This window comes from Lichenostomus cassidix, chromosome 2 (assembly GCF_008360975.1).
Source record: "Lichenostomus cassidix isolate B80296 chromosome 2, HeHo_3.0, whole genome shotgun sequence".
In the NCBI taxonomy this organism is placed as follows: Eukaryota; Metazoa; Chordata; class Aves; order Passeriformes; family Meliphagidae; genus Lichenostomus; species Lichenostomus cassidix.
This window is the reverse complement of record NC_139482.1, coordinates 15,080,372-15,090,050: the sequence shown is the minus strand read 5'-3', so window position 1 is coordinate 15,090,050 and position 9,679 is coordinate 15,080,372.

Here is a 9,679-nt window from a genome sequence, read left to right as displayed (position 1 = left end):
TCACCCAGCAGTTCTCCCCCAGTGTTAGTTAATGCAAGCTGTGCATCCAATCACACACATGGACAGCATATACCTACATATAACCTGGTCTGCTATTAGATACTTAGCAGCAACGTCCAGTTCCTATGGCCATCACCTGGCCCAAAAAGCCTCCAAATCCTCAATGATGCAAAAATGTTTGGCTATTCCCCTCCTCTGGCTAAATGTCCCTCAGCAACATCTGCAAAATGTTGTAACTTTGCAATGCAAAACAAGGTCATGATTGTCAAAATCACAGGAGTTGGAAGTTATGGTGTTACTTCTATCTGTATCTCACAGTGATGAGCCTGAATTTAAAGCAGCAATGTGCATTATGAAATTAACATTAGAAAATCAAAGGATCTTTCCAGTATTTCGGAAATCTGTTCATTTTGTTGGAGATCTATCCCATAGTCCCCCATTTTGTTGCTTGTTTTCTTTTTCTTTGGAGACACAGATCTCAGATTTAAAATCAAATGCTGCTTTTAATTAATTATGGAATGATGGGATTTGCATTCTCACAGAATGAACTGTTAGCCCATGCAATTCAATAAAGGAAAGTCCTCTGCAGAAGTAGCAATCTTGCTGCTGCAAGTTGCAAACACCTCAACTTTAATACTGCCATATTTCCCTGGATATAGTATGGTCTAAATCTAGGGAATGAATACCTTGTCTGAGGGAGCAGTACCTTCCATTTCTGATAAAAATTGCAGTATCTTGTTCTGCCACTTTTGGTAAAATAATTAAGCTTCTACAGAGCTCTCTGGTTCAGAGGCACAAGCAAGCCACAACACTGAATTTGTTATGTTCTAGTTGGTAGTGATTTTATGTTTAGTGTGTCTTTGGTTATGTTGTCTGGGATACTGTGAAAAATACCTTACATTAAATTATCCTCTATTTCTTACAGACTTCATTCATCTCTCTTTTTCCCTGACAGCATGGTTCAAGGCCTGTCACTGAAATAATGGGACACTGAAGTAAAAATACGTCTGTCATGGATTTGGCCAGATGGCATATTTCTGTTTTTAAATCTGATTGTGAATTGGGATAAAATTAAATGAGTAATTTTGAACATAAACAGATATTAGAGATAAAAGATCAGAAAAGTCAAATCTTTTTGTTCTAATGTTATTAAAATGAAACAGCATTTTTCTTTCAAAAACTCATTTTGAAAGCCAGCAAAATTATTTTTTAAAGGTCTTATATCCTGAGAAGTAAATGAAATGTCTCATATTGTGTCAAATAAAATGCTTGTTTGAACAAAGCTGGGGGTTTTTTTGGAGTGTGTAGTTTTTGCAACTGTATCAACTATGCAATTATTTAAATAGAAATAATCCTGCTCTGATCTATAAAACTATAGACCAAGACTAATTTCTTTAATACTCACCCACTTACTTTGGCATACTATCAAAGTATCTGGACTAGTACCCAAAAATTTGATCAACATCAGAGCATAAAATGCAGTTTTATGCGCTCTAGCTGAGGCAATGAAAAGGAACTTATAATTAAATCCTTCCTTTGAGCAATATTTTCTTTTTATTGAGGACTTTTTAAAAACAGGAAGATAGACAAGAAACAGGAACTGGAAATCATTACATCTCATGCACGACTGATTATCAAACAAACACATAATTCTGTTCATCATTGTTCAGAGACCTGATGAAAACCTTCCTTCATTGATTCAAACAATCTGTATGGCCAAAATTCAAGTGATGTACCTTGTTACTGTCAGCACAGTGGTAAAAGGTGTGCTGGGATCCCCTGGAGTCCCCTGGGCTGCAGGATGGTAGAAGACTCAGGCTGGTACTGCACACAAATGCCCTGCAGTTGGTGGCAGAATGACCCAAGGGGTGACCACAGGTGGAGATCAGGATGACTTGGAGAGAGGGATGTGGGATGAGCCAAGGTGCTGTGCCATTTTCTGCCATTGATTGCAGGTGACCTATCTTGGGCATGAGCAAAGAGCTCCAGCTCCTGCAGGACAGCTTTGTGCTTCATTTCACTGAGGCACACCTGGCCAAGCTGCCCCTGCTGCTCAGAGCACATGCAAGCTCTGAGTTCTTGCTCCCAGATCAGGTTTCCATGTCGTTCTGGCTCCTGCAGCAGCTCCCAAAAGATCCTGGTTGGCTGGAATGCTGTGCTCCCCCAGCTCCTGTGTGTCATCTGATTGTGTGGTGTCTGCCCTGTCTTTTTCATCCAACTCTTTGGAGGGGGAAAGGACAATTTTCAGAGCTGTAAGAGTCTATGGATAAACAAACAAATCGCATGGTTCACTATGAAGAGACTTGAAACTGATTTAGGAAGCAGCAGTGATTGCAGAGAAAAATCTACCAGTGATCCCTCAGCAAGAGGCACCCTGGGTGCTCTTTGGTCTCTGCACCTGCTGGTACCTTTTTGCTCAGCCTTTGCCCAATACAAGCACAGCACCATCCTCTTCCCTAAATCCTGATGCATTTTTTGAACCCATGCCCTCTGCTTTGATAGTTCAGAAATAGGCTGTTATGGTGCTGAACATGTGGCTGTCACAGCAAGCATTGCCAAGATGTTCCAACAGCCACTCAAATGTCCCTAAGGGCTCCGAACCTTGAGGCAGCCAGTTTTGGTGTTGAAATCAGGGAACAAAATGTACTACTGTGTACAAGTAATATGAGTTCAAAACATGTCTTCGAATCTCAAACACTGTGTTTGTGGTTTTATACTCATTTGTAGTGATAGCTCTTTTCAAACTACTAAGGCTGCTGCAGCTTTTCCAGGACCATATACCTCATCAATGTTATGGTATTCTCTTGTGAAAGGTTGGAGAACCTTCAACACATTTTTCCTTTGGCAGAAGGTCTCTCTCAAAAGCACTTCATGTCAAGCTACTGCTGAAAGAACACATTTGGATTGTGTCTCTGATGTCATAGGCAACATGACAACAATGATTATATGATATATCTTGAAACAGGGAAATACCTAGAAACATTGCACATATTGCATTCATCAAATCTGCCTGGTCAAAGTATACCCCTTAATAGGTATACTTAGTACATAAAACAACACTTAAAGACTGTTTTCATTTTAGCTTTTGATTCTCCCTCAGTCAGTCAGAAATACCCTGCATGTGCAACTGAAACCTGTGTTAAATTAGACTTTGAGGGCTCATATATATGCACTTTGGATCACTAAATCAAGCTGAATTCTAGCCTGGGACAAAAAAGTCTTCTTATTAAATGATAGTTAAACACTGAACAACTTGATCTTTCCATATAATTATGTCAAACAACTTTGTTTGCTGTAAAGAAGAGACCAGCTGTAAATGCAACCTTTGAGACCACAACAGAAAACACTTCTAATTTCAGGAGATATTGGTAGCACACATCAAACTAGACATATAGAATTACTAGCTCCTAGAATGATGAGCATCATTTCTCTTCTGTGAAAAGTGACCTCCACTCTAAGAATTTCATCCAGAAATAGAATGGGTTTGAATTACTAATTACATTTAGACCTCAGCAATGCAGCTAGCCAGCTAATCCTATTACTTTTTTTTTTCCTTCTTCTTCTTCTTTTTTTTTTTTTTTTTTTTTAATATGTTGCTTTAGAAAAGTGTTAGAGACCAGCATGGTATACTGCCATGGTAACCAGACAGAAGTTCCTCCCTGCTGCAGACACACCCTTTCCCCTTCTTCTGTGGGAGCTCTTTAGTGGAGGAGAGCCTGGTACAGGTTTTTTATGTTTAGCACAATTTGGCAGGATGTGATAATCTGCTGGGCAGGTTGGCTCAAGTCCCTGCCTAAGGCACTCATCACTGTTGTCTGTTGTCAGCCTTTCCCAGAAGAGGATGTCTTTTTCTCTTGATACAGTCCTTCAGCCTTGGAGGCTTGGATACATCAATAGAAGGAGTGACTCAAGAGAGTCTGAATCAGTCATGAGCAAGCTGATGTTCAGCTTCATCTCCTAACTTCCAGCTACTCCAATCACCTTTAAACAATTCCTCTCCTTTGCTGTTGTCATGCTAGGTTTAAAATGGGTTATTGATATTGGCCCTTAATCCTTGTAATCTGGCCCCTTTAGTACCTCTTTGATGGTACAAAAAATCCTAAACATTGTTATTTTTTTTAATTTTTAATTTTCCCTTTTCTTAATAACACTTCTAAGAGTTCTGAAGGCCATTTCTCTTGAACCTTTTCTGTCAGTTACTGACATTCATCCTGGCTGCTCTTTCTTGTACTTTTTACTTTCCCTTCTGTGCCTCTCTTTTCTCCATGCTCTCCTCTGCCATTTACCATGGCTCTTAGGAGGAACCTGGGTTTACCCTCCAGCTCACTGGAACATGTCAGGGTGCACCATTCAGCTTCCATGGGCTGGGTTTTATGCAGAAGAATGCAGAGTACCCAGGTCAAGTGGGAGTATGGCAAGCCCCAGAAGGTCCCTCTGGCAGCAGGATTGTCAGCCAGAACTCTGGGAAGATCTGCAGCATAAACCTACTGCAGAATTTACATACAGGATAGCACTTGACCCATCAGATGTGCTGGCTGAAACTACAGGATTAGGTGGGGAAGATCCTGCCCTGAGTGTTTGTCCTCATTGCACCTTTCAGTAGATAAGTACTAAAAGCCTTTTCTCCTGCCCCTCCCACCCAGCAAAACGCACTGGGTCAAGTTTGGCTAGTCTCTGTGTCCCATCACCCACAGAGCTGATGGCTTCCAGAGCTGAGCACCTGTCGCTGTTGAGCAGCTAGCAGAGTAATGAATGCACTAGTTCTCAGTGGCAAGAAGGAATGACCTTTATTGTTTTGATTTCATCACATATATAGAGTTCTCAAAAGTCACCCAGATTGGTCAGTCAGAAGCCTTCCCCCAGGCCTGATTGGCCAGGCCTGCACTGTCCAAGTTCTGGGACACTGTTCCAACAACATCCAAACTTTATCTTTATTTATAAAACACAAGAAAATTTCTCATGGGAAAAACCTGTGCTAGCCACAAGCACCCACAAGGAAACAATGGAAAGAGCAGGTATTCCCAGTCCCCAAACCATTTGTGCTCTGCATTGCTGGGCAGGAAGAGAACTGTGGGGAGACAATACTTCACCATGGCAGCTCCATCACATTGCCAAGGCACCAGTGGCACGGGTTTAGATTTGCAACACCTGCTCTGCTGGATTTGCAGTTGGAGGCCAGTTTGCTGCCTTAATTTTTTACAGTGCCTAATCCTTCTTAAACACTGCAGAAATTGCCATGGCTATGCCCCTAATAACTGTCTGGATTCCAGGTCTCCAGTTTTCTGTTAACATCTAGTTTTGGTCCACAGCTGGTTGGATCACAATGCTGAACATGGTGTGTTCAGCAAAAGGGGCAGAAGGAATTTCCTCCTGAGGCTTGAGAAGCACCCCAACATCTACCCCTAACCTTTGATTCTCCTCATTGTCTGGGCCAAATGCCACAGATCTTGTTTTCTGAGTTAGTCTCCTTAAAATCTTATGAAGAAACAGGGGTGTGCAGGACATCAAGGAAGAGGAGGGTCTGAACTGGGAATCCAGATCAAAAATGTGGGTGAGTAGTACCTGGCTGGGCTGTGGAGGACCCAGGACAGATTTACATGAGAGGACAGTCATGGGATGGCTTTGGGTGGTGCAAGAGACAGGGGCAAGGTGGGCAGCAGTGTTTCTGCAAACTCATGAGAGAGGAACGAGTGCCAAGAGACACAAGAGCAGGAACTTGTAGCAATCAAGCTGGGAGAGAATGTAACTTAAATCTAATGGCTGTAAGGCTGGAGGGAAAGGAACACTAATGTAATTTTTCTAAATCCCAGACTAAGAACCAGATTCCTTGAGAAAGCCTTCGGATTAACTGATAGCACCACACAAAATATGCAGACATAGCTTACATTTTTCTCAGGCTTTAGCTACCTTAATATCTCAGATAATAGAAGGATGTCAGAAAACTTTAAACACCCAGAAGCCTTTGGAATTTGAAAAGCTCTCCCAGAACTTAATTAGATCTAGTTATTGAATCTGGAAAATTATTTCACTGTGGGCTCTCATTTTTTTACTTTTTCTTTCACCTGCTGTGCTCCATACTGGAGTTCACACAGTCCTGTGAGAGCCACAGGATCTCCCTCCACCAGGTAAGACCACCAAGTCCAGCATCTTATTGTTTGCCAAGAGTTTCAGGGAAGGCATGTTCTTCTCCAGGACTGTAGCATACTGGATCAGCAAGGCTAGGCTTATCTACAGGCCATGACTGTCATACCCCAGGCCTGGCCTCTGTGACTGGAAGCTTTCCTACCCAATCAATCAGAATGAAAAACATTTAGGAACTAAGCAGTTTAACATGTCCCATAAAGGCAGTTAACATCCCATGAGACTTTACTCCCAAGTTCATCTCTGGTTCTTTCTGGGGAGAAATAGATCAGAAAACGACCAAAGCAAGAGCCACCATTTTGTGCCACATGATGCTTTCTCAATTATATAAAAAAACTTCAAGAAACTATTTTCCTTGAGTTACCATTGCTTTTTCTGAAGGGGAAGAATAACAAGAATATCTCATTATTTTTATTAGTAGTGAACTGAACATCAGATAACTCCATGTGAATCTTCTTTTCATATGCATTTTTAATACATAGGAAATAGCAAAAAGGGTAGAGGGGTGCAGCTAATAAGAGCAAATAGGACCAGAAGATCATTAAATGAAAATATTTCACAAAGTGAATTTCTGCCTTCTGAACACCTCTAGTCATAGATTTCTTTCCAAAACCTACCAGATTCAAGAAAGCTCAGTGTATCTGTAGGATCATTCGTGGAGGAGCCCATAAGGGGTGAGGGAGCTGTGGCCACAGGCTGAACTGCTGACATATCAAGCAGGCAGCTCAAGCCTGCCTCTTTCTTCTGCCCTACAAGTCCTTATCCAGCCTGTGTGCCTTGGAGGAGGCCAGGGTGAGGATGCAAGAGGAGCAGATCTGCTGCTCCTGACAAGTCACAATTTTGACTTGCAAGGAAAATTAACAGGAAGGTCAACAGAGTGATGGATTTCAGGCATCCTGTGCCCTGTACAGCAGAGGGTACCTAAGGTTCCTTATCAGCAATTTCAAACACTAACTACACCTCCAGACTCCATCACTCCCATTGTCTGTCTTGAGACAGGAGGCAGAAGGGAAAGGATAGGTGTCCTTCAAGGTGACTGACTAGTGCCTTCTAGGTTTTCCTGATCCTTGAAGCAGGAAAGGCATTTTCAAAATTATTGATACCCCTCATCACTTCTCCCCCTAGGGATTTCAGAGTCCTCTGGCCTGTGAGTTCAGCTGTCTCCACTCTTCTGCATATTCAGACCATGCATATCTTTGTCCTTCTCTCCTGCAAATGTACTATCTGTACAGTCAGACTTGGCCCTCCCAGACCTCACCATGGGACTGGGTCCTTTGTCCAGTCTGCCTCAGGTCACCTCTCTGGGGCAGGACAGGTCAAGTTATACGATCCAAGTGCAGAGCATCAGAGACAAGAGCTCTTCATCCGAGCTCATCACCTTTAGCTCCATTTAGGAACAATGGGGAGGGAGAGATACCCATATAATTCAACTGATCTCACTTATGCATCTGCTTTGGGATGGAATGAATTGTGCCCTAGATTCACTGACTCCAGATACTCAGATTGTGGTGACCACTTCAGATAAAGATGTCTACAAGACTGCCAGAGGAACCGCACCCTGTGAGACAAGTTACTCTGAAAGTGTGTGGTTAACTCAGCAATCTCCTGAGACAGGTCTTTTTCTGGCTCACTGTATATGAGCTCAAGGCAGTTCGATAATAAACTGAAATACATTCTTAAATTAAATAAGAATATTCATGCAACACATGGCACCAGGTTGAACTGAACTAGTGCATATTCTTATGTAGATAAGGTATGTGATGATATGCTTGATCTGTTATTATGAACAACTGATTAGACTGAAGTAACCTTTTTGCAATTAGCAAAATAAATTACTTGAGTAATCAAAGAGTTGCCTTTTCTAAGACTGTCACTGTATCTATGCCAGTCTATCCAATGCTCATAATTAACCAAGAATTTCCTCATATTGCTTTTTTTACCTCTTTGTTTTTTAAACTTGCTTGCTTGATCTGGAGCAGTTCAGCCCCCACATATTATTCACAGTTCAAAACTGAAACTGCATCTGTTATCTCAGAAATGCTCCAGTTGTCTCTGGGCTGTGTCTATGTATAGAGAGAGTAGCTTAGAGAAAAGTCAGGTACTGGAGGATTTTAGAAAATATTAAATATTTTCTTTACAGGTCACACTGCTGTCACAAGAATGCAGTTACTGAGGGCAAATCAAGTTAATTCAAGGCTAAGGGAAGAGTGTAGATTTGTTTTCTAAAACAAATCTGTTAGACTCAAAGCTTGCAGAATCTCCCTTGCTGTGACAGCTCAGGTCAGATTCAAGTGTCTTTGATATAAAATGAGAATGATGCACCAGATGAAAAGTATAAAAGAGGCTGATCTGTGTGAACTCCCCACTTGGTGTATTGAGTTCACAGAGCAGTGCACAGCAGTGAAGGGATCTGAAAGGACAGTGTTCACAGAGTTACATGGATGCCTTTTCAAAGAGCAGGCTGGCAACTGGCTTGAACATGAGAATTGTGCTGAAAGATCAAATTCTGAAAGGCATCTCCACCACCTGAGCCAGGCAGGCTGGATCTGCTCTCCTTATGTCCATTCTAGGAGATGTTCTCACCATCCTCTGCAAACACTTCTCACCATCCTCTGCAAACACTGAACGCAATCCCCTGTTGAAAGTGAGGCATTTTGATACTTTCTGCTGCTCTGAAAAATCAAAAGCAGCAGACAGGGCTGTTTTGGGCCTTCAAACCTGGAGGACAGCAGCAGCAGCAAGACACAGGACTGGCAGCAGCGGGATGAAAGTCTGGACTGCACATTAGAATTTTTATAAAAACAAGCCTCTGAGGAATAATCTCATTATAGGTTGCTATAGGCTCATTATCTCACTATATAAGTTTACTCCCTCAGTATTACCTCATTATTTTCTTGTGTGCTGCGAACCTGTTGTTTCTCTCATGGTCTTTTTGCCTTACAGTCCAATTAAAGACAGTTTTGGGCAGGCACCATCTCGTGAAGATGATTGTCTGGAGGAACCTGCTCTGCAGTGGGGTCTTAGAAGTGCTGCTGTACTGCTGGCAGAAAAGAGCCATCCTGCCCTTCCAGAGATGTCCTGGGCTCCAGAGGTGCCTGGTCAAGCTGTGAGGTGCTCCTTGCTGAGGGAGCTTGCACACAGGGTACAGGGGTAGAGTGGCTTCCATGGAAAATTGGCTCAATCACAGAGATACAGGCTATAATAAAGATCAAACTAAAAGGACATCACAAAAAGATGTGTGAGAAAAAGCTTGAACCTGAGAAAGAGGAGGCAGACAGCAGAGACTGCCAGGCTCTCAGTGCCGTGGGTGTGTGATCTGTGAGTGACAGAGCTGCAAGACAACTCCAATATCACTTTCCATGACTCTAAGCAGAGAAATGAGTAGGAACATAGAGTCTTTTTTTCTGAGGAGGATATGACCTATTTTTTAATCTGAAATGTAAAAAAGTGCATGTCTAAAGGGTTAAAGAAGAGGGGAAGAAGGATCAGAATGGAAGGAGTGAAAAGGAACTGTGACGAACTTAATGGAGGACTGACT